General features: G+C 34.7%; 2 pseudogenes; both read right to left on the reverse strand.

Moving 5' to 3' along the window:
- Nucleotides 1-820: 820 nt before the first annotated feature.
- LOC116285204 (small ribosomal subunit protein uS2-like) overlaps nt 821-25,344 on the reverse strand; it is a 45,155-nt pseudogene continuing 20,631 nt past the window's right edge.
- On the reverse strand, nt 17,933-19,135 carry LOC102545546 (lipid scramblase CLPTM1L pseudogene; annotated as a pseudogene).

Below are 25,344 nucleotides of genomic sequence, written 5' to 3' on the forward strand. Positions count from 1 at the left end.
TTCAGTATTGTGAAAAATACCAAATTTAAGTAAAAGTATTTGACACGTTGCTAAAACACATGACAAATGTGCTATGAAAATAAAATATATGAAATTATATTAATCCACATCTTGTAGTGGACAAGTAAATATGTTTAAAATATCTGAATTATGCTCATGAATGTCTGATTGGACCATAAGAGGTTATTTAAAAAGTGGTTTATTTAGACTGTCCCTGTTATTCTGAGCTTGATATTATATTAGGCACATAACATTCTCTTGTGCCAATTGCTTATTAGTGTCATTGTCAGAAACAAATACTGGATTAACTAGAGAACCAAACAGCATGGACTGTGTGGTAACTGTGAGCTGAATTTCTCTTTTATTCTGCATGTCATTTTTGTGTTTACATTTAGTAGGCAGGGGAAGAACTTAGCTCTGGTTTTGAAAGTAGGCCAATATATTGAAAATAAAATCCAAGAACTAATGCTTAGGAACAAATTACATTCCGCACTGAAAGTAAGGATGAAGGCATGCCAACAGAGGGCTGAGATGCCTGTTCTTCAGGTATGCAAAACGACTGCTTCATGAGGATTTTGTAAGAGACGAATACTAAATTGGCCAGACTACAACAGGCAAATTGTATGTTGGATGGGAAGTAGACATTTTAGTTTCATGAGTCATTGGCTTGGAAAACTGTCTTAAAGATATTAAGGAAGGAAAAGACAAAGAAGAAAAAGCACAATAAAAAATAGAATATCTATCACAAACTATGTCAGCAAGGGTGAAAAAATAGTGTGATGCATGGAATCATAGAAACAGAGAGTCCAATTTGTCAGGAGAAACTTCTTGCACTTGGCACTTTTTTGACACAGAAAATTGCAACAACATTTCCTCCCTGACTTAAGATCCCAGAACCTGTGAAAGATAACACAGGGATGAAACATTAGATGGGAAAGCATTTTATATGATTAAACTAATATCTTAAAGTTGTTAAAACTTTCTCACAAAAAGTTATTTATCAATTATGTGATTAATTTGTCAACTACAAGGTATCAAAGCAAAATATTTAAATATAAATCATTTTATCAGTAGTGGTCAAAGTAGGTACTGAAACAACTCTATAGTTTGGAATATGATTTTTAAAATTTGGTGCAGTGTCCTGTGACTTCAGTATCAAAAATATATTTAAATCACTTACTCTAATTATGTATTGTTTCCACTATATTACAAATACATACCTTATAAAAACCAAATCCATATGTATATTCATATGAACAGTTATTGTGCTTTTCAAATTATTTTTTTTTATTTCCAGCTTAATTGCTATGACTAATAAAAATTGTGTATATTTAAGATACACAACAAGGTGTTTGATAAAAGTATACCTTGCATAGTGACTGCCTCAATCAAGCTATTTAACATATCCATAACCTCACATACAGTTAATAATTTTTGTGTATATGGTGAAAACTCAAAATTTACTCTCAGCAAATTTTAAGTGTAAATACATTATAGGAACTCATATAACTCAACAACAAAAAAATTAAAAATTTGATAGAAAATGGAAAATGGACCTGAACAGATATTTTCTCCAAAGAAAATATACAAATGATCAGAAGATATGTTATCAGCATCCTAATCATCAGGGAGATGCAGATCAAAATCACTGTGAGATACCACCTCACACCTATTAGGATGGCTAATATTAAAAAAACAACAGGTGAGCTCTGGTGAGAATGTGGGGAAAGTGAACTGTTGGACACTGTTGCTGGGAATTAAAATTGGTGCATCCATTAGGGAAAACAGTACAGAGATTCTGCAAATAATTAAGAATACAACTACTATATGATCCACAATCCCTCTTCTGGGTTCATTCAAAGGAAATGCAATCAGTATCTCAAAGAGTTTATTTTGCACTTCCATATTCATTGAAGCATTATTCACAGTAGCCAAGATATGGAAATAACCTAATTTGTCATAATAACTTAATGTTAAGTGAATGGATTGAGAAATTGTGAATTACATAAAAATAAAAAATTATATATATGCATGTGTGTGTGTGTATATATATATATATAAAGGTATATTATTCAGCCATTAGAAATAAGGCATTCCTGCTTGTCATGACAATGTGGATGAGACTTGGAGGATATTATGTTAATTGAAATAAGCTAGACACAGAAAGAAAAATATTACATGATGTCACACACACGTGAAATCTAACAAAACTGAATTTTAATAAACAGGGAGCAGAGTGGTGGTTGCTAGGAGCTGGTGTGGGGAAACCAGGGAGATGTTGGTTCGAGTACAAACTTTTGGTTACAAGGTGAATAAGTTCTAGAGATCTAATGTACAGCATGGTGACTATAGTTATTGATAATATATTATATACTTGAAATTTGCTAAGAGAGTGGACCTTGAGTGTTCAAAATATTTTTAGACACATTAACAGCCAGGAAAAAATAAAAACAAATAAGATTGACTAGTTTTGTGACAAAAGGAAAGCCCCGAGCTATAAATTCAAAGGAAGCACATAAAACGGAGAACAGTGAGTCAGCCTTATTTTTATTGGTATCTCGTACCGTATATATTGAGAAAAAAGCAGGAGTGTTTTTGAACCCAGCTCAAAGTCTCAATTTAATGCAATAATGAATTCTGATACAAAAAGCTCTACACTGATGAGATTTTTTTCTTAATGACATAAATTGAAATATAATTTTATATGAAAAGAGGCTAAAGATAATATCAGGGCAATAACTCTGTGTGTGTGAAAAAGATCACATATAACTGTACAAAGAAAAATATTTTCAATTAACATAAGTGATTGAAAAATAATCAGGCATTTGAAATTATGCCTTATTTATGTGCTTAAGTATGAAGATATAGTTAAATAAATGTGTAAAGATGCTACTACTATCTTTTTTGTAATGTTACGAACAACCAAATATGCCTCTTGTGTTAAGGGTAAACTTTAGTCCAGTGATCTAATGCAATTCTTAGTGTTATTGTATGCAGTTTAGGAAAGAAGATAAAAAATCAGCTTTCTAGGTTCTACAGTTTACTCTCTGTGTCTTATTTGGTGTACGTTAAGATTATGGTCAGCAGTCTCAGACTTTAAAAATCAGATTAGGAAGAGTACCGTACTTCTAATTATTAGAAGACTGCCATCTTCCAAGAATGAACTCAGCAAATGCTACATAGTGAGAGGTAGGAAATAAATATGCCCCTTAGCACGAATCCTTGAAAATGCGAAGAGGAGAACTGTTAATGTGCTGAAAATCAAAGATGATTTCAGCATTACGCTTAGAAGGGAGAGCACATCATGTAATAGATCAATAATTCAATTTCAATGTGATAAATGTGAAAGATGAAGGAGAATGCTAAAGAAGGAAGACCACTGGCACTAACTCACATCCAGGAAAGAGCGGATGTCTCTTTGAAAACTTCAGATACTTGAAAATTTTCCTAGTTGATAAGTAGCTAGATGAAGAAATTCTAGGACAGGAAGAGTTACTGGCAGAGCAAAGGGCATATTAAGAGAGATAAAACTATAATAAAACTTTTTGAAGAAACAGCAAATAACTTGGTATGTGGAGAGTTGAGGGATACATTTCAGATAGGTCAGAGGAAAAAAACTATACGAAAATATTTTTTAAAGTCCTTACATTGACACTATTCTTTGCTAAGCTAAAGAGATTAAATGTAGTAGCACTTGTTTAAAAATATGATTTACATGTATATAACTATGTATATGTTTCTTATTTTTAAAATGTTGTGGATCAGCATATAAAAATATTCATGTGTGATTATATATGTCCTCAAATTCTAAAATTCCAAGGAAAAGGAAAGAAAGGTGTGAAATCAGTACAGCTAAAATAAGATGCTCCTACACACTTTTGGATTGATCTTCCATTTAATTTTGACCCAAGGAGAAATTAAACTTAAGAAAGAGCATTATAAACAATTACCGAACACAGCGATATTATGTGTAATTACATCTGTTGTTCCAGATTCACAACAGTCTTGTTGGCTTTATGCGGAAGAGAAGTGTCCCACACTGGTCATCTTTCAGCAAATACTGTGTGACCGTGGAGACAGTGACTAACAACGGAGCATAAATTCAGTGAGTGTTTTCACAAAGGTGCTGCTTATGGTTTACTTAACTTCTCTGGGAGACAATGCCCATCCTTTACCCCTGAGATATTGATTAAATAGGAACATCATAAATCTTTCTCCCTCCCTTGCAGAAGTTAAAGGAGGCTCTCTCCCAATCTAACCTGGCTGAAACATCAAGGAAAGAAAATCAATACATTTAAAGCCACCTCTAGGGTTTTGTAGATAACAGTGAGTTATTAATTCATGGGATGGTTGTGTTAGAATCCAAATTTCATTTCAGTTTCTTGGATCCTGATATATAGTAGTAGTTCTTTGAGACTGTCAGGCCTCCTCCATTTACTGGCTGAAGAAAAATTACTGAAACTTTCCAGTGAAAGTCTTACTGAATTTCAGGTATTTTGTGTTGTTTTGGTGCCTTACTTTATTTTGTTTTGTTTTTGTTAGCCTTGTTATTGTCTCCAATATACTATTTGGTTTATCCAAGTGGGTATGTAATATTGGCCAAGAGAGAAAAAACCGAAAGGACATCAGAAAATTCATTGTGGTCCTTTAGGGTGCAAACACACATATTTAGTATAAATGTGAAAAATGCATGAACATATTTGTAAAAGTCTATTTATCAAGATGTTTTAATAATAAGAAAACATCAGAAAATAATAAACATATGCAAGAAGACTAGTATTATTTTGGTAAAAATGGTTAAGTCATTGTGCTATTGAGAATAGATTTAATGACATTAAAATGTTGTTTTTCTGCAAGAATGTAGTGTGTAAAATATATATTCGTAAATAATTATTCAGTAAAATTAAAGTATTTATCTTTAGTGTGTATGTATCAATAAACATATGGGGGAAAAGAGTGTTTCTATACATTTATTGATTTGTTTGCAAGTTTTTATCCTTCTTAACCTACTTGGCTTAGATAGGAGTAAGTTTTTTGTGTGTGTGAACGTTTGAAAAAAATGGAAGATATCACACAATTATTGTGTTCCTTTTTTGCCAACATGCACCCATATCGAATTTGTTTTTACTCTCTCCTCAGTTATTAGGGGAGTAATACTGTCTAGGTTGTAAAAAAATAAATGTGTAGATGTGCTTTAGTTGAGAGGAATACGTTCTTACACCTGGATGGACTATGTAAAACTTTAAATAAAGATTATGCTGCATCCTCGCCTCATGGAAATTGAAAAAATTCTAGAATTTGAATGAGTCAATCCATAAAGCAGTCAAGACATGAGAAACACTAGATAAAATCAAGGGTTGAAAAGGCAATATTTGCTTCCAACAAGCTGGTGAATTTCCATCTTTGGTGCAGATATAGTAAAAAATGAAAAAAAAAAGGAAGTTGACATAAAGAAAATTTGGTGAACTGTCAAATTTCAATTTACAGTAAATTGAAAAGCCATTGTGCTGGTGGCAAAAAATTAGTGTATATTTGTTGTATGTATTTATCTAGCATATGTTTTCATTTTTTCTGGAAACAGTGACTTGATTTTACTCACAATAATGTTGTTCCTACCTCAGTCTCAAAGGACATGATCACCCTTGATCAGTGATTGGCTTATGCGTAAACCTGAGCCAAGCTACCCATTTGGAGCCAAGACTTTTGCTAAAGCCAGAAGTTTTTCCTATAGTTACTGGAGGTCAATATTTCAGCAGTGTCTTCCTGACAGTATGATGAAAAATAGAAGGGCAGGAATTGAGAGAGTGAGACAGAGATGCAGAAAGACACAGAAAGAGGCTGAGTCTAGGTCCTAATTTATTAGTGAGTCAAAAAAAAATGCAGCTGGGTCAGTATATGCCTTGATATAACAGATGGTGATAAAATAAATTCATTTCTTTTAAAGCCACTCTGAATTGAATTTATGTACCTAGCAACCTGGAGAGTCTTAATATAGAAGGGAATGTAATATATCCATTTAAATTCTGAAAGGATTTGAAGAGAAAGCAACACACTTGAGTTAGAGGCAGTGAAGTCTAAAAATGTGAGCAGTCTAGATGAAAGGAGAAAGAAGGTCGTAAAGACACATAATCTGTTCCCCTCCTCTATGCATCTGAATTTAACTGACTTCAAAATGGATTCCGTCTCCAGTGGATAATCAGCCGGCAGGCGTGGGTGACAGAAAGGATAAGGTTGCTGCCAATGAGTTTAGCTCTGCTTCGTGTTATTTACTCCTCTTTCATGCCATGATTTTTACTGCTCTGGTGTTTTGCTATCTTATGGACGAGAACTGTCCTCTTTCAAGTGAGAACACCGTATTTTCATTTAACAAAGTAGAAAGAATACCTAAGATGGTGTAAACCACCAAGAGAATATTAGAAAGTAGTCATTATTAATAATTAACATTTGTAATTATGCTGGAAATTGGACTAAGTAGTTTCCATAAACTATAACAATCCTCAAAACAAGTATATCTGTTTCCTAAATGAGTAGACCTAGTCTCCGAAGAGTCAGCAGTCCTCCCTGGGTTATGAACCGCGAAGGGCAGAACGCGTTTGTAGAGCAGGTGCTCCAGTGACCCTCTGCTGTGCGACAGTCTTTACTGAATTGGGATTATGGTCGCAAATTCTTCCCATCGCAGGATACATACCCTTCCGTGACGTGACGGCACCACACGTCTCGACAGTACGATGTTCTCCAGGCTCTTGATCCTGGACTGGGCTTGTGATTTGCTTTGACCAGTAAGGTGGAGCAGATGTAACATTTGCAGGTTTTGGGCCTAAAAAAGACAGGCAGCTTCCAACTTCACCCTTGGTCACAAGTTTGTATTCTATTTTGGGAGATGGATTATAAACAGATACGTAAAGTATATATGCATATACAGTCATGCAATATAAATAGTATGAGGAAAAATAAACCAAGGTGAAAGGACTAGAAGAGAATGACGTGGGCGCTATGTTAGCTCTGTTGGTTAGAGCAGAATCCTGTAAGGAGGCAAAATCTAAATTGAGTTTGAAAATACTGTCTCAGATATAAGTGAAAAGAAGAATGTCACAAGTGGGAATGATCAAATGTCACTGAGAAATTTAGAAAGTTGAAAATTTAGTACCAACTCCAGATTTTTTTACGCTCTCAGGAGGAGCACAGCCTGCTGACCCTCGCGTGGTGGCATAAGGCTGTGCCTCGGGCTTGGAATGTTTCCTTCCACTGAGATAGCTAGCGAGATAGCGAGCCCCCACTGCCTGTGCTGGGCGTGCCCCTTTTTTGGCAGGGGGTGGGTATCTTTCTCTTTTTTGAGTGTGATGTGTACTTCTTTGTCCTACCTAAGGGTGTGTATCCTACCGCACCTGGCCAGACCCAATGTTATGTATGTTCCCTGCTGGGAAGGAGTGGGGGTCTTTTGCCTGCAGCTCAAGAGGACACAGGGGACCCGTGATGCTCACTGTTGAAGCTGACCTGGCTCTGTCTTCTCTCTGTAAGTAGAGCGTTGTTCCATCCAGTGCCTGTGTGAGTCCTGTCTTTCTTGGCAACCCCAACATCTCCGAACCACATAGCAGGATGACATCTCGTAAGGGTGCTCTTGTGCTCTTTGCTCTTCTTCATGCAGTGGGACTCCTCCACTGGAGATGGTAACTGGTGTCACTGGCTCGACAGAGGTAAGTTGTTTGTGACTCTGAAAAGAGTGGTAAAAGCGGAGTGTTGGAGACAATGACCTGACCGGCAAGGGCTCTTGGGAGAAGTGGAGGTGAAACGCATGGAAGACGGGGAGGTGATGAGCGGAGTCTGGGAGTCCTAATCGATGAGGACATGTCTCGTACACGTGAAGGTAGTTACACGTCATAGGGCACGCCTGTTTACAATGCTCATTCCCAGGACACCACTGGGAGTGTGTTGGAGCAGTGCCACTGTGGGCTGTGTTAGGGACATGGGTATTTTTCTTAAGCCACTGCATTTTTGGTTTTGTTTATTTCTTTAAAAGTAACATTTATGATTTAATAACCTTAAGGTATAGAAATTTTATTTTATGAGAAAAAATGGGATGTTGCGGAACTGCTGGGAAATTATTAGACTGGTCAAAGAGAGACGTCAGCTTGGGTTATGGTGATGTGAGCTAGGATTTAAAACTGTAAATAGGACAACAGCCATTTGGAAGCTAAAATGGTTGATAAATGGAAATGAAGGAGTCAGAAAAATAAATAATGCCCCTATGTGGCTGCGCCAGGCTAACACGACTCTTTTAGCAAGACTGTGCACCAGAGAGTGTTATTACTTATTAAGGGGGAACACTTGTTCCATTTTAGACATATTTACTGTAAGTGTCCTTTGTAACCTCTAAGTAGAAAAGGAAAATAAGCAGCTGAGTGTACAGTTCTGAAATTCAGAAAAATAGTTCTGAACAGAGAGGCAGATTTTGGAATTTCCTATACATCAGTTATTATTACTTAATATACTGTTAATAATATTATTAACATTTGGGAAATGAGTTTGCCTTACAAAGACAGTTCAGTGAGAAGATGGTTTGAGAGAGAGACTCCAAAAATGAGCCTAAGAAGAATTAGCCAGGTATTTTGGAGGAAGACCACAAAGAACAGAGGTCAAGTGGGAGAAGGTGAGAAAGGCAGGAAGAGGGCAGCCAAGAAAAGTGAAAAATAACTTTTCGAAGATCAAGAATAGTCAGTACCAAGAGCTGTCCCTGTGATTTAGAAAGATAGAGGTCTTTATTGTCTTTGATGAGAATTTAGAATAAGCTGAGATGTGAATTTAGTCTGTATCTGTCTGTCTGTCTATCTGTCTATCTATTACCTATCTATCTATCTATCATTTATTGTTTATCTTTCCTGTGTCTCCACTGTCTTCTTTATGCTTAGGTCATTGTTGGAAATGCAGGTAAGAATGACCTTCTCAGGGATCCAAATTGTTAATTTACTAGAAGCGCCTACCCATTGATTCCTATCTTCCCTTCACCAGTTGGATTAAAATCTGTTTAAGAGTGAATATTGAATCTTTATTGTGTTGATATCTGCCCTCCTCTCCACAGCAACTCCCACACCATTGACATTCACAACCCTGGCCTAGTTTTGCGATGACGTATGGAAAAGTTTAAAAATGGCACAAAGTGAAGCCATGCTATTGGAATTAATAGTTTATTTTATACACTTGATCCAATCATTTATATTAACCAAATGATCTTCAGAACACCACATTTACTGATATATGTGTTCAGATAACCTATGCATTGCAGAAGAAAATTAAAATTGTTCATGCAAGATATAGGTATTGCAAATGCAAAATCATTTGGGTTACAAACAAGAAAAGCAGTAAGCATTCATTCATTATTTTTTCTTCTCATGTTGATATATTTATGGAATGTTTGCTATGTACTTTTAATGATAATTCAGTTAATTTTGTTTTAAACAGATTATTTAATTAAATTCTCATGTAAACCCTACGATGTAGCTAAGATTATTGCTACTGCACAACAGAAAATAAAAGAATGTGGAGTAAGATTAAACCAGATGCCAATTACCCAGTCACCCTTGTGTCCTCCACACAAATTATGCTTTAAAAAAGCCATTCATTCATGAAATGCATAAAATGTCATGCATTTTCAGTTCTTATATTGAAATGCCTATTTTTGAAAAATTGAACTTTCGGCTTGCTGCATATGGGCAGACAGTTTGCAAAAATAACATGTCAAGTGTCAGATTGTACCTATAGCCTAAATAGGTGTGTCCAAACAGAAACTGTATAAGGTTTTGCTAATAACATAGTTACATACATTATATATTATTTAAAGAATATTCTATAGGCTATGTGGATTTAATAATTTTACACATTCCCCTTTATTGTTTAAAAGTCACAAAAACATGCTATAAACCTGAAATGGTCAATTTGTCTCAGTTTATTTCTTTGATATTCAATTGCAGAAAAAAAATTCTAAGCCATCTGGCTGCTCAAAGAAAGTGAAAACTTGCATTTTATTTTGTGTTCTCTTTTGATAGCAAGCTTTGCTTTTCGGTTTATGAAGCATATTGGAGAATTTCAAGCAATGGATAATTGCAAATTACTAGTAACAGGTGCACAGACTATTTATTTACCAGTTTTATAATATAAAAATACATTAGGAAAATGGTTAAATTCTTTATCATTCAGTTATTCTCTCAAACAAGCACATTATCATGCTATTTTATGAGAGATAAAGGCATTATTTTCAGGTTATTTATTTAACAAGCCAAAGTATCTATTACGATGTGCAAGAATAAAAGCGATGACATGTATGCATAGTGTGCTTGGTATAAAGTAAGGACTCTGGTGAGTAGAAGCTGCTCTATTTATGGTTATGATTCAAATTAACAAACTATAATGGATACTAAGTAATAAACACATATCCTGTAATGTATGTTAAATACTTGCTTTTTTGTTGGTTTTTATCTCCTCCTGCATCACCCAGACTCATCAGAAAAGAACATATAATTTTGGCTGTAATGTATTATACCTTCAAAAGTATTATTTGTAAGGTATAATAGGAACTTATCCTGTGCTTTATTTGATATTTTAGTTTTTACTTTTTTCTTCTTAGTGTATTTGAAAATTACTTTGCGAAGTGCTGCACAAACGTTTGGGGGCTTTACATGGAAGTATATTGAGTCTATACATACTGGTAACATCACAGGCCATCATCATTGGTTACTATGATTTTTTCTGACTTATAACTGATAACTTGTTTCCTGTGTATATTTTTCGCCAATGGTTTCTCTTCTGATTCAAAAAAACTGAAACAAAACAAAAACAAAAAAACAGAAATCCTTGGGATGGTCTAGACTAGAAAATGAGCACCCAGTTCTGACCTTATTTCCAGCTCTTCTCTCTCTTGCTCACTCTGTCCCAGCCAGATAGTCTCCTTTGATGTTGCTTAAACGTGTCACGTTTCAAGAATGTTTACACCTCAGTTCCTTTTTCCTGCTGGTGTTTCCTTAGATAGTGACACTGAGGTCTTGCCTAATAATTTTATTTAAAAGTGCACTCATCCCTAATAGCATCTTTTCCACTGTTCTGCTCTAGTTTCCTCCACGTAACTGATAAAACATGTATTTTATTTCACTCGTTATTGTGCTTATTATTTGTCTTCCCCCGTGAGAAAAACTACATGAAGGTAACAATTTTTGGTCTTTTTAATTCACTTTAGGATTTCTAGTGCTTATGACTGCATATGACATTTCGTGAGTGCTCTATGAATGTTTGGTAAATGAAAGAATATGTAAATGAATGGGTGAAAAAATTATGAATGCATGGATATTGTCAGATTTTTAAATTACCTAATATTTAATGTGATAGAGAAATGCTTTGTTTAAAATAGGAGTTGATCTGGCTTTTTTGTATGAGGATCCATAAAAGTGCTTTCAAAATATTATTATTGAAAGTACTTTTGAAATAATTAATTCCACTCAGCTATTGATTAGTTTATCTGCAATATAGCAAATATCAATGGATTTGATTTATCAGAAATTATGTTTTATCAAGATGTAATAACATTTTAAATAGTACATATTAAATGCATAATTATACATTAAATCTAGAACATTAACCGATTTTTCTACATTAATATTGCCCTGAGGTTTTGTGACCTATAGACTAAGCTCTCTTTCTCTGGTATCCATCCTCCAAGATGCCCCCATTGATCCCTGTGTCTTTGATACGTTCAAATCTTTGTGAGGTCCCCTCCCACATTGTCACATGCTTGGTCTGTGTAATCAACAGTGATGATCTGTCTCCCCTGAGATTAGGTTATACAGGGAATGGGAATTCCCTCTCTCTCTCTCTCTGTCACTTGCTGAAGTTAATCACCATGTTCTTAGCAGCTCTAAGGAGAGGCTCTCTTGAAACATTCTTCAGTTCCAGTCAAGCCCTCAGATGACTTAAAAATCTTGTGCCAAAACCATCCAGCTACATCAGTCTACTTAAAGACTACATAGATAAAAAAATTTTAAACCACTATATCGTGAGAATGTGTTATGCAACAATGGGTGATTAGTATAAATATTGGTATACTGTGATTAGTATACTATAGTATTATAGCATACTATAACATACATGCAAAGAATAATATCCCTTTCTGTGATAGGCTAATGTTGAAAATAAAAGTTTTCCAGTATTGCATATAGTTGAAATCTAGAATCATTTACATAGACTTTATTTATAGCTTTTTATAGATAGAAAACAATAATGTTTATTTTGTCCCATTCATATTTTAGAGGAAACATTTATCAGTGCAATAATACACCTTGTCAGATGATTCTTAAAATACTCTCCATAAACCTGAGAGGGACGGTCATAAAATTAAATCATAAATAGAGTTGATCTTCATTGTTCATTGGTTTCATGTTTGTGAATTCACCTCCTTGATAACATATATTTTTAACCTGAAAATCAATACTTGTGTGGTGCTTCTGTGGTCATCAAAGGACATGTTTAGAGTGGGGAAATGTTTTAGTCTCCCTGTGCTCAAATGGCCAGCTGAGGTCAAACAAGGAGGCATTCTGTCCTCTTGTTTCAGCTTTCACGCTATGTAAAGTCTCTTTTTTCTGGTCTGTTTAGTGCCACATTTCTCACATTTTGTGCTTTGTGTTGGTGATTTCGCTGTTTAAAATGGCCCTGGATAGCAGTGCTGGAGTCCTGTACGGTGTTTCCAAAAACAAGAAGGCTGTGATGTGCCTTACAGAGAAAATATGTATCTTTAAATCCAGGTACCCTTAAACAGAAACACACAGTACAAGGTTATGTATTAATCAGTTATGAAAATGTTGCCCTGTGTTTCCCTAGAGCAAGTGGTTTGGCATTTGTAGCAGTTTCATGCAATATAACTAATGTGAATAATGAGAACTGACTTATCAGTTTTGATTTAATGTAATAGCAAATGTAGACACAGCCTAAATTTTTCACACAATATTCTCACAAAAGCTACTGATTTTTTGCTCATATATAAAATATCTATAGGATATACATTATGATTTTTGAAGAGATAATATAAAAACTATTATTTGAGATTATTACTTCAAGGAAAAAAACCAAAAGTATTCATGATCTATGGTTCTTAACTAAGACTGAAAGAGCTTTGAAATGCCTTTTACCTAGATAGAATATTTTTGTCAAATTTAGGATATCACAAATTTATTTTAATTAAAATAATTTTAAACCTTGTGTACAGTAAAAATATAGATGAAGGGATTACTCTTAAAACTATTCCCTTGATATAAATATGAGCTACTTATTTCTAATTATATAAAAATTTGGTTTTATTATTAATGGAGATGTGTTTATATATGACCTTTTACTTCATTATTAATTTAGTGCATTTTAAACATGACTACCCAAAGAACTACCAAGTGTCCAAAGAAAAACTACTTTTTGGAATAAACCACAAAAACAGAATAGAGATAGTTGAAATTTTCTGTCAGTGACGTTAAGATGAAAATAGTCATTTAATATTACAAAATGTTAGTAAATTTATAGCTGTGAATTAGCTGCAATAACCAATACAAAATCTATTTCGAAGTCAGTGATCAGGAGTTTTTTGTTGTTGTGAACTGGCCAACTTTCCTATGACAAATTACCGATAATTTGGAGAAATGGTAATGAGGAAGGGAAGAAAAAAAAGAAATGGGATAGTTTGATGAAAAGTTTGAGATCCTAAAACATTTCAAGATTGTAAAGCTTTAAGAAGTTTAGTAAGAAATAAGTGAGTTTCCATAAAAGGAACATGTTTTCATATTACCTCATTTTTCCTAAGCACATTTCACGGCTGCTGCTTCCCGCCCCCCTCCCCCCCAAATCACCATAATCCCCAAATCCCTCCCTCGGAGAGCAGTACAGAAAGGGCTTTGGCTCTTTTATCTTCTCATCATGACAGATCTTCAGGAAGTGTTGCTTGTCCTTATATTTTAAGTAAAACTTTATATGCTTGAAGTTTTTTATTTTTTCCCTTCCTGATCATATTTCAAATTTATATTTTAGACCAAAATCTTTAGCTTTTTCCCCCTTAGCCTGCAAGCTTAATGAGTTATCCAAATTGAACAGGTTTCGTAGTATTAGGAAACTCCCATTGGAGCTTTTTGTAGCACCTATTTTAATAATTATAAAAATCCACAAGTGGACTCTGTTAATTTGTGTGTAAATGTGGAGGAGCATGTGTGTCCTAAGATCATTTAAAAACATTTAATTTATTTAGTCAGTCAGTTAGGCATTGAGTCATTGATGTATTCATTTACAAATGGTCACTGCCAGGGATTTTATTAGACATATGTTCCCAAACTACAAATAAGTATAGTTTAAAAATGTTTTGATTCTATTATTTTGCAAGCCAAGGAACAGAAGTGTGTTACTTTATTGTTATGTCTATAGTAAATAAGCTTTTACAGAATATAGTTAAACATCAGAATGCTTAATTTCAATGTTCTAAGGTTAATATTTCATAATATGACATGTTCCCTCTAATTTGATATCATTTAGTTATGACCATTATTGCATCCAGGAAACTAAACAAATTATTATTATTTCTTACATTTCTAAGAGTATATATTTAAAGATACCTTTAAAAGGTCTATTGATTTCTGTTTAGTGTAATGGACAGACTCTCAGGCAACCACCCATGGTCTCTGCCTCTCAGTGTGCACGCCTTGGAGGGGAAAGACCTGTGACTTGCTGCTAATCAGTACAACACAGCAAGGATGATGGGCTGTCACTTCCGAGATAATGCTGCATTAGATATGACTCCGTCTTGCTGGTCGACTTGATCTAGGACTCTCTTTGCTGATGGATAAAGTAAGCTTCCATGGCAAGGAACTATAGGCAGCCTCTAATTGCTGAGACAGTCCCCGGGATTCCAGCCTGTAGGAAGCTGGCCTCCTCCGCCATCCAGCTGCATGGAACTAAATTCTGCCAACAACCTGAGTGAGCTTCAAAGTGGGTTCTTTCCTAGTGGAGGCTCCAGATGAGAACACAGCCTGGCTGACATCTTGAGTACACCTTACGAGACACTAAGCAGATGACCCAGTTAAACCACGCCTAGACTTCTTACCACAGAAAGTCTAAGATAATAAAGAGATGCTATTCGAAGCCAGTGAGTCTGTGCTAATTTGTTAGTAATAGAAAACTAATTCAGTTTGAAAAAAAAGTAAACACATGGAAGTTTGGAATGAAGAAAAATTATTTCCAAAGCTTCAGTTGTCAAGCCAAAAATAAAATAAAGTAAAAGAATAAAATAAAATAAAATGGTGTAGTAGAGTTGATTAGGTTGAAATTTTCTCCATCTTTTTGTCTTTATAACTACATAATGGAAAAAGAGTACTATGACAATTTCTAAAAACTGTTAACAGTGTTGGGTTTAAAAGAAAGGTTTAGAACATACACCAGCACTAACTCATTTATCATTTTCCACTTCAAAAAACAAAAAGCAAAAATATGAAACACAGAAATCAAGAGTTCTGAATTTGTCTTAAAAGTTTAAAACAAAGAAACAATAAATAACTCCAGGTTTGCATACAAACAATGCTCATTATGACATTTTTAGGTTACTTTTTAAGATGCAATTCCTGGGAAGGAGGGGTATAGCTCAGTGATAAAGTACATGTTTAGCATCATGAAGTCCTGGGTTTAATCCCCAGTACCTCCAACAAAATAAATAAATAAACTTAATTACCTGCCCCTCCTCGATAAAAATCAGTATTTTCTGCATGAACTTTGAGTCATGATATAAATTATTTCAAAACGTCTTTATGACTGGATGATATAGCTATGTGATACAAATTTTTAGTGAAAACATACACTTGGGTATCTGCCTGATTTCATTTAATGAATCAATATTAAAGTTGTCCTTTTACAGCTAGTTTCAAGCAAGTTAGTAAATCCGTTCTTTGAAGAATATAAAATAGTTTGCCGTTATTTTATTGACAACAGACATGGCCATAAGCAAGAATTACAGGGGAAATAATGTCTCTGTAGAACCAAACGGATGATTAAACTGCACAATTAATCAAATTCTGTAGGAGATAAAAACAGGAGCTTAAATGTTTTGATTTTATTCCAACACAAGGCTGCCCTTGTGTTCCTCCGCTAGGAGGCAGTATAACGTAGTCATAAGGGCCAGGGCTGTAAGTGTGACAGCTTAGTTTGGATCTGGGGTTTCCTGATTCGCATGCGAAATCTTGGCTGTCACTTTTCTCAGGGGCTCAGTTTCCTGAGCAGCATGATGGGGTAATAAACGAGAGGATGGATTCCTGGGAATATTACATCATCCTTATACATATGCATATTTGGCATAATTCCTGACCCACAGTTCAATAACTCAGTGCATTACTGTTGTAGCTGTTTATATTACTGTTTTAATCTTCACTAAATGTATGCTCTAAGACTGAGTTATTTCAGATGACAACTAATATGATCAAGTAAATGACTCATTATTTCAATATTTAAAAACAAAAACAAAAACAAAATAGTCTTCACTCCCCTCCTCAGAAAACGTTTGTGTGACTCTTAGTTTTCAGAACATTCCAAAAATGTACAGCATGATTCTCAGATTGAAGAAAATAGAGTGTAAATATTTGAGGGGAAACTAAAAAAGTTTTTATATTCTTATTTATGTAGGTACCTACCAGTCCCCTGACTTTTTATGACTACCAATCCCCTGAATTTTTTCTATTGTGAAACATATATAGGTTTCTCATATAACTGATGTATTGCAGTCGTATGTTCAGTTATTGATACTGTGCAGTGTAAAATTATTTTAACAAAATAAAGAAAATAAGGGAAACTGTATAGAATTATAAATCATGGGTTTGTAGGTTTAAAAGGCAAAAAAAGAACTTAAGAAATTTAACTGAGGAATGAAAATCAGAGGGTAAATTGGCATTTCTTCAAAGGAAGCCCATCGGCAATGCTGAAGCATCATAATCTCTCATAGCACATTCAGCCAGTTTCATTTAAAGGCATTTCAATTTAATTTAAATTGGCTGAAACAATCAGATAGCTTTTTCTCTCCTAAATGATTTGCTTTTGCAATGGATATAAAAGCTATTAGCTTTTTTTTTTTTAAAGCAGGTATGGGGTTTGAATATTTGTCTCTTGAGATACACACTGATTATTAATAAAGAGGTTGTGAAAATTGAACATGACTTTCAGCCAACACAGTAACACAGACTCTGCTAAGTGACAAGTGACATTAAGAGCCCTTGAGAGACAGGTCCCTGTCAGAGGAAGGAGATTCATGTTGGTGCAAAGGGAATAAAATATTTCCATTATAGGGAAGTTTAATTTCACTTCTTACCTGAAGATCATTGTAAACCAAAGTGAACTTGTTCAAGAGACTGTTTTGACATCTGATTTTGTTAAACTCTTGCCTGACCTGTCAGTCACCTAAAGAACTCCATGATAGTTTTCCCTTTCCTTCAAATTCTTCTAAACCTTCTTGTTGAGTTTTAAGCTTTAGTCTCTCATAATGATGACATAAATACATCCATGTTGATTATCAGTCTATTTACTTTATTATAAGTTGATTTCACACTCAAATGTTACACTTTGGACCTTGCCATAGTTCAAAATCACTGCATCTCTCAAATCCCCCATTTAATCATGAACTGCTGTCTTTCAGTCTTTCTTGTAACAACTCCTTTTTTCTCTTCTTAAATGCTTGGTGTTTCTGCCCTTCACACCAGTTTCCCCGATTAGATGATCTCCAACTCAATTAAGATAACAAATTAGACATTTTATAATGCATTTGCCTATTGAATTCTTTAACCCACCACAAATTCCCTGCTATTTTGCATTGTCATCCCTGAAAGACACCAACCAATGTGAGTTGGCTCCTTAACAATAAAAGCCGACAGATCGACAATGAGGAATTTCAAGCTGTGCAGGTAAATGCCTTCCAGGGCAGAGGGAACACTGATTTTATCATGTGATTTACAAAAGCTGGGGTAACGTAAAGAGAAGAGCAACAGCCTACTCCAGGCATTGACAGAGCTGATGATTAACCAAAAATACCAACTTTTATACTTGATGTGCAAGAGCAAATAAACAGCACCTCAGGTACAGACGGGGAAGCAAGACAAGTATTTTATAGATCTTAGGTCTCTCTAAAGAACAGTCATTTAGTGTCTCTAGTTAAGTTGCTGCTCGATGCCTGAATCAGGATAAAGACTGGCAGGTATCTCTGCTTGTCCAGAAGGAAAAGTAGTGGAAATAGCTCTGAATTAGAACCAAATCACCGCGTTGGTGAACATTCCGATCATGCTTTCGTCTTTCTTCCAGAAACTGATGTCATTTTTTCAATGTGAGGAAATCAAAAAGAAGAGGAAATGCAGTGACAAAGAAGGTCAAAGCTAAGAAGTACAAGTTGGTATCATCTGCAAAAATTCTTTTCACCTCACTAGCAATTTTCTTTGAAAATCTGATTTGCTGCAGGGAGTGCGCAGCACCCTGCACGTGAATCCAAGTGGGGAGGGTCTCCCGTGTGAGATTTCGTCCTCGGAGATTGTGAGCTCAGTGGTAGCATGATCTGTGATCATCAAGTTCTTCACTCCATTGCTCAGCTGATCTAGGAACAGAGTGAGAAAGTCACATACATCTTTTTCCCAACTGGGTCATCTTAATGAATGCATGCCCATCAGCAAGAAGAGAGGACCCATCAAAACCAAAGTCATCTGCCATCACGTTCAGTGTCATCCTCATCCTCCAATGAAAAACAGGCTCATTCAAGGTATTTCTCTGCTTCTTTTCAGCTTCCATTTGCTGAACAGCATCTTCCGCAAAGAGAAGATTGATTTCTTTGGCTTTTGGGACCACGTAGGTAGGAGAATTTAAGGGGTGCAGCTGTTTGCCATCATGCCAAGGTAAAATTCCAATATGACGGAGAAAAATGTAGGCATATAGCATCCTGTTATTTCTTTTTGTGTGTGTGTGTTGCAGAAATATTAACTGTACTATCAAACTTGAACTCCACATCAAAGGTCCTGCTGGACTGGGCTTGGGCAAGAGGAAGATCGTCTCCGGGAGGAGCGTGGGCGCTCTCTTTATATGTAGTAACATTTTTCATTTTTGCACCCATGATGCCTGATATTAATGCAGCCATTCCAGTTTTCTTATGGTTGATGTTTATAGGTTATAACAATTTTTGTCCTTTTACTTCCAATCTGTGTCTTTGAAACAGAGTGGGTCTCCTGTGGACAAACTATACTTGGCACATACTCCCTCACCCGCTAGTGTTAACAGTCACTGTCCTTTAATTGGATTGTTTAATCCATTCCAGTTAATGTCATTATTGATACAGCTGGATTTACACCTGCCACTTTACATTTTGTTTCCTCTATACCCCGTATCTGTATTTTTCTATTTCTCCTTTACTGCTTTCTTTTGCATTTAGTGATTGTTTTCTAACTTAGTGTTTTAACTTTGTTAATGATTTTTCACATTTTTTAGTTGTGGTAGGGTTTACCATATAAATTTTAATTTATTCAAATTATCTGCATATCAATACTAACTTAATTCTAGCAATGTATACAAATGTTACTCCTATGTAGGTCTATTCTCGGTCCCTCTTCTGTGGTGTTCTTTCTATACCTGTTGTATCAATTAATATTACAACCTAATAATTAATTGTTCTAATTATTACTTTACAGTCTGTTGTCATTTCCTTTGCTTTGCTTCCACTCACTTCTTTTGTGCTTTTATTTTCAAATATAATACACATATATTGTGTTTTATGTGTTAAAGGCCCAAGAATACTTCATATGCAGATTATTTTATATTATTGCTTTTTGAATCAGTTAAGATTAGAAATGAGAAAACACCCTAAGTGTGCTTTGGTTTCACCAAATAAATTTGGGAAAGCGTTGCTTGTTGTGTTGGAAAACCATTACTAAGAGACAAAAGTTTTATAAGCTTTCTCACAACATTACGTGTTCCCCTGACATTTCTTACATACACCACTTCACGTCCAGTGACCTTCCGTCCCCCATACTTCTTGAATGGCTCTTTCTAGTAAATAATCACACTCGGCTCTATGTATGCGTTTTACTGTTTTTATGTATATATTCTTCACATCTGACAAGATTTTGATCTATTTAAAATGGAAACTGCATCTGCATCTTTTTATGAATGTGTCCGTAGAACATCTAAATTCCTGGCTATGAAGGAAAATGGATTGAATTGAATTGATTTCAATTAATTTGAATTGAACCATGGTCTGAATTTGCAGTGAAAGAAAAGTCAAGTCGGGAAAAAAATGAAAACCACCACTTTTTTTCCTATAAAATATTGCCTTGAAAAAAAAAATACTGTGCTAAATTCCACAACAGTGACCATCCCAGATGATACCATTAGCCCAAGGCCAGGTCTTCATGGTGTTCAGACATTGCTGTTTTGTTTGTTCGTTTCAATGACAAAGGATAAAAAATGAGAAGCTTTGCATTGACTTGAATAATGTTAGTGTTGAAGCAATGCTTATGTTTACATGCACTGTGCCAACACGGAACACATCTGTATGTGACAAAGGAGCCCATGTACCTTTTAATTAATATATTTTTATATGTGTTACATGAATCTAAGGCAGTATTAGCACTTTAACACATCTGTATGTGACCTCAATTTCTCCATCTATAAAGTGGAGATAATACTAGAACCTATTGCATAGGTATGTGGTAAGTATAAAATTCATGATGTTTATAGCATTTAAATCAAACTGCTTGGCATTAGATAATTTAGTGATAAATATGTTATCATTGTGTCATTACCTAATTGGGTTTTATGAATCACCTCTATGCTTCAGAGATTTCCCAAAAGTTATTGTATAAAATAAAAAGTTAAATATTCTTATAAAATATTTTTTAAAAATAAAAAAATCTTTTTAATGTGGAGATCAGTGTTCAGAAAACTATAGCCCATGGACCAAAGCCAGCCTACCATCTGTTTTGTAAATAAAGTTTTATTGGGACACAGTTATAGGCATTGATTGATGCATTGTCTCTGGCTGTTTTTACAGTACAGCCACAGAGTTTAGTAGTTGCAGCAGAGAACATGCAGCCCTTAAAGTGTAATATATTTACTATATAAAACTTAGTATCTTTATAGAATAAAGAAAACCTCTGTTGCAGATCATAATATAAATTCAGTATCAACTTGTCAGTCTCCTTCCTCCAATGTAATAAGTTCTTCAATTTGTATTGTATTTTATATGATTAATATGTATGTGTTGAACATTTACGATGTTCCTATGTTGGCAAAAGTATCTCTACTTAAGTTAGAAATATGTTTCAAAGGCTTATTAATATTTCCTAGTGTTACAGATCTATACATTGTAAGTGCTGAAATTCAATTCAGGTTTTGTCTGGTTTTAAAAATAACATTCTAGTGTTCTTTTTAGAGAAGAAATAGTTTTCAAAAATATTCATAGAGAATTTGGATCACTGTTCTCCAGTTAAATTACACTGAGGTAAATAATAATGATAGTATGTCAAGGATGTTAAATTAAATAATATTTATGAAAATAGTAAAGTCTTCTTTACTAAAGACAGGACTGAACCAAGGAAAGTAATTTTTTTTTTCAAGAGAACCTACTGTTTTTAAATTTTCATCATCATAAGGTAGGAGAAAATTAAGAAATTGATGAGAAAATCTGTAAATCTATGGAATTGTAGAGTTTACCATGCAGATCATAATTTAAACATTTTGACTGCATATCTTTTATCAATTAGTCTCACTTTGTAAATCTTTTTTGTTGTTGTTGTTTTGAAGTCCTCACTCTTAAACATTTTTCTAACAGCATTTCAAAAGAGCAAAGCAAATACGTGTATAATTTTATACTACCATTAGCACGATGCAGTTATTGCCTATAACTCACAATTGTGAGTCAGGCTGTATCAGTTTTATCATGGTTTATGTTTTGAAAACCCAGAGCATATGCTTAGAAAGTACAGCAAACAGCAAAAGTGTGTTTCCTGGTTTTAGCTATCGCTGTCAATTATGTAAAAATCCATGAAGTAAATGCATTCCTAGCACAACTATAAATCATTTGGGAAATAAAAGTGACTTAAAAATTTGCAATATTGGAAACATTTGAGCTTTGCTAACCTAATACAGATTTAAAGATGACCTAAAATGATGTTTTTTGTTTTGTTTTATTTTTCTGAAATTGGGGAGATCACTTTTTACTTGTACTTCTGTAAAATAAAATGCTATCGATTTTTCAGAAGCAAGACTCACTAGTTATTGTGTGATAATAACTAATACATGTAAGTAAATACATTATGGAAATTCAGATGTGATATTATCACTTAGTACTCTTAAAAACTGATAGATGTAAATAAATAACTGCATTGAACAGATTTAAAAAGAAGTAGCGGGGGATTTAAGGATTGTGACTGAGGAAGGTAGCAGCCATTTTCAGCTGTATAGTTATTTATACCACTGCATTTAGTGTTAACAGTTCTTGCAACAGCCCAGAATTCCTTAACTTCTCCATTCTTTTCCCCTTCTACAGTAAAGAGAAACTATAGAAGATAAACAAGAAGAGGTTTATGGCATTTAGATCAATAACCAGCACTCTTAAGATAGAAAAAACAACTTTATAAAATAGCCTTTCTAAGAAGATTGCATGTTGCGCCTGAAAACATAGTTTCAATACATTAGGGGTGCAATTAATTATAGCTGAAGGTTTAGTGTTTCAGAAAACCCCTACAGAATAACAACAAAATCCTGTAACTTATGTTGTGTTAAAGGGAGCAGATGAATTTGAGGAAGGCTATCAGTCGATTGTGATTTATTCTAGGAGCTTTGGGTAATATCATAGCTATTTTTATTTAAGGCAGATACCATTGGCCGTGTTTTTTACCCACGTACCTGAAAAATCTTCTAAGACTCCAGCAATCACAATAGCAGACCTCGGCCGAAACTAATATTGTTAATAGATAAAATTTTTCTTGACGCTTAAGGATGTTATTTCTCTCATAAATAGTTGAGAAGGCTAATAACTCCTTGGGAAATAGCTAAGTTTGCTCCTGTTGAAAGATCATCAGGTTAGAATGAAATAAGTGATTATTTTGTGCACAATCATTATGAACAGTACGGCTGAATCCATACCAACAAGGACACGATACCAAAGAGTCATTAGGTGAGATGTAGTGGGAAATAACAGACTATCTGATTAAAGAGTCTGATAAGATATTTAAAGATATTTAAGAAATGGTACCAACCCAAATTACTCATCCACTGGTGAGTTGATAAACAAAATGCAGTATGCCTACTCAGTGGACTATTACACAAAATAAAAAGGAATTCGTACTTATCCAAAATTCATGATAGGTGATAAAATTCAGGCACATATTGACTGCATATTGTATGTCTCCATAGGCTATACTGAGATGATATGAAATTGTGCTTCAAAGAAGAGGAAGGAATGGCGATCTGAACACGGCTGAGAGGATGGAATATTCATATCCGGTAAGATCTTATGCCTGGGGATGCTAGGAAGAAGAGTGGTATCTGTGATTCGTCTTTGATTTTTTTAAGGGCACGCACTCCTTGGCGGTGTCTCTATTTCAGGTGAAATGTTATTGCACAATTGCTGATGCAAACATAATTATCTGCAGTGTTGCAGCACGTTGGCTCCTCTTGGTATTAAGAAATGGGATACAATTTATTCTCAAGCTGGTGCGTTTTGGCTGCTTTCCACCTATTTCCAGAAGGTAAGATGTGCATAGCAAATTTGTACTGGTATCAATTCTTGCCCTAAATGCATTAGGGAGTGTGACATCACTTCTTTCTGCCTGATTCAAGGGAGTTCTCATTGTAGCTTTATAAAAATGTTGGGGGTGGGTTATAGAAATAACTCACTCCATGAGATACACAGTTTTTAGACTGAATTGTCTGTGAGCCTGTTGGTTCTTTTAACCGGACAGAACAATAGCATTACACTCTTAGGGAGTTAATTTCATGTTAGATGTGAGTCAAATCATGCTGTACACTTTATTTCTCAATAAAACTAGACGAAAAAAATTGAACTGAGATCATCTATGCAAGACTATATTCAATGTTTTAAAAATATTTTGTGCATAAAATTGAAATAAACAATGGTTTTTTAATACTCATTATTAATTTCTGAATAATTATAAATAACACAAGTAAGGATCTTTTTCAAATAAAACATGTTCAAAATTCAGAATACATTGAACCAATCTCCAAAATACAGCATGCTCAGAATCTTACCATTTACATGTGGATATGCAGAAAGATTTCCTTACAAATTCACCCTATTAAAAAAGAATTATGGCCACCAGGAGAGAAGAGAAGGAGCTCTGTTGAACTATTAGCTCTGAGCATCACTGGGATGCCTAAAGATCTTTGAACTCAGGAACCAGCAGCTTAAAAGAGGAGTCAGCATCCTGACAGGGGTAACTGACCATCAGGAGTCAGGCGTACTGTTATGAAATGGGAGGAGTGATTACATTTCACTTTCACGCTACCACTTGGGTACTTCTTGGTACTCCCTTGTCCAGTTTTGATGGTTAATGGGGAAGTCCAGCAATCCCAGACTAGCAGAGTCAATCATGGTAGTGAGGTGTTCAGACTCTCACTGAATAAACTACCTGGCAAATCTTGGGCAAATATGTTTCTTAATTTAGCTGGGAAAAAATACTTTAGTATAACACTATGACCACCCACCACATAAGACTGATAAAAATGCCTACATATATTGTTTTTAAAACTTTTGCTTGAACAGCACCATATAAAATACAGAAAAATGTGTACGTCTTTGTTTTTATAATTTTGCATTCTAGTATAACTTTTCTATTTTGGCTGCAACTAACAATCAGAATTTCAATTAATTCAGTAACCTCACTTAATATCTATAATCATGGTCCATTTACGTGAAATAACTTTGGCGATGTATTTTCTTTAATTGTTAAAAGCCACTTTATATTCCTATGATAACCTAGTATTTCTGTAAACTTTTCAACTTGTTTTGAGAACAATTAGCTTATGAGATAAAGGTGGGCACAAATATCAGCGGACTAAAGGGTTCATTATCTTAACCCTTATCTTGAAATAGAACAGGAGGGATAGTGAAATTTCAAAGAAAGCAGTTAGGCACTCCCGTTACCGCCACTGACATCGAAGGCCTTTGACAGGCACCGTGCTCACCTACGGCTTTGCTCGCCACCTCTGCAGATCTCAGGATCATCTTTTGCGTGCGTGTACCTAGTATGGGCTTTTAACACCCAGTGCCTCATACTGTTCTCCCGTTACAGTGAAAACTTCTGG

The sequence above is a fragment of the Vicugna pacos genome, chromosome 23, assembly GCF_048564905.1.
Source record: "Vicugna pacos chromosome 23, VicPac4, whole genome shotgun sequence".
NCBI lineage: Eukaryota > Metazoa > Chordata > Mammalia > Artiodactyla > Camelidae > Vicugna > Vicugna pacos.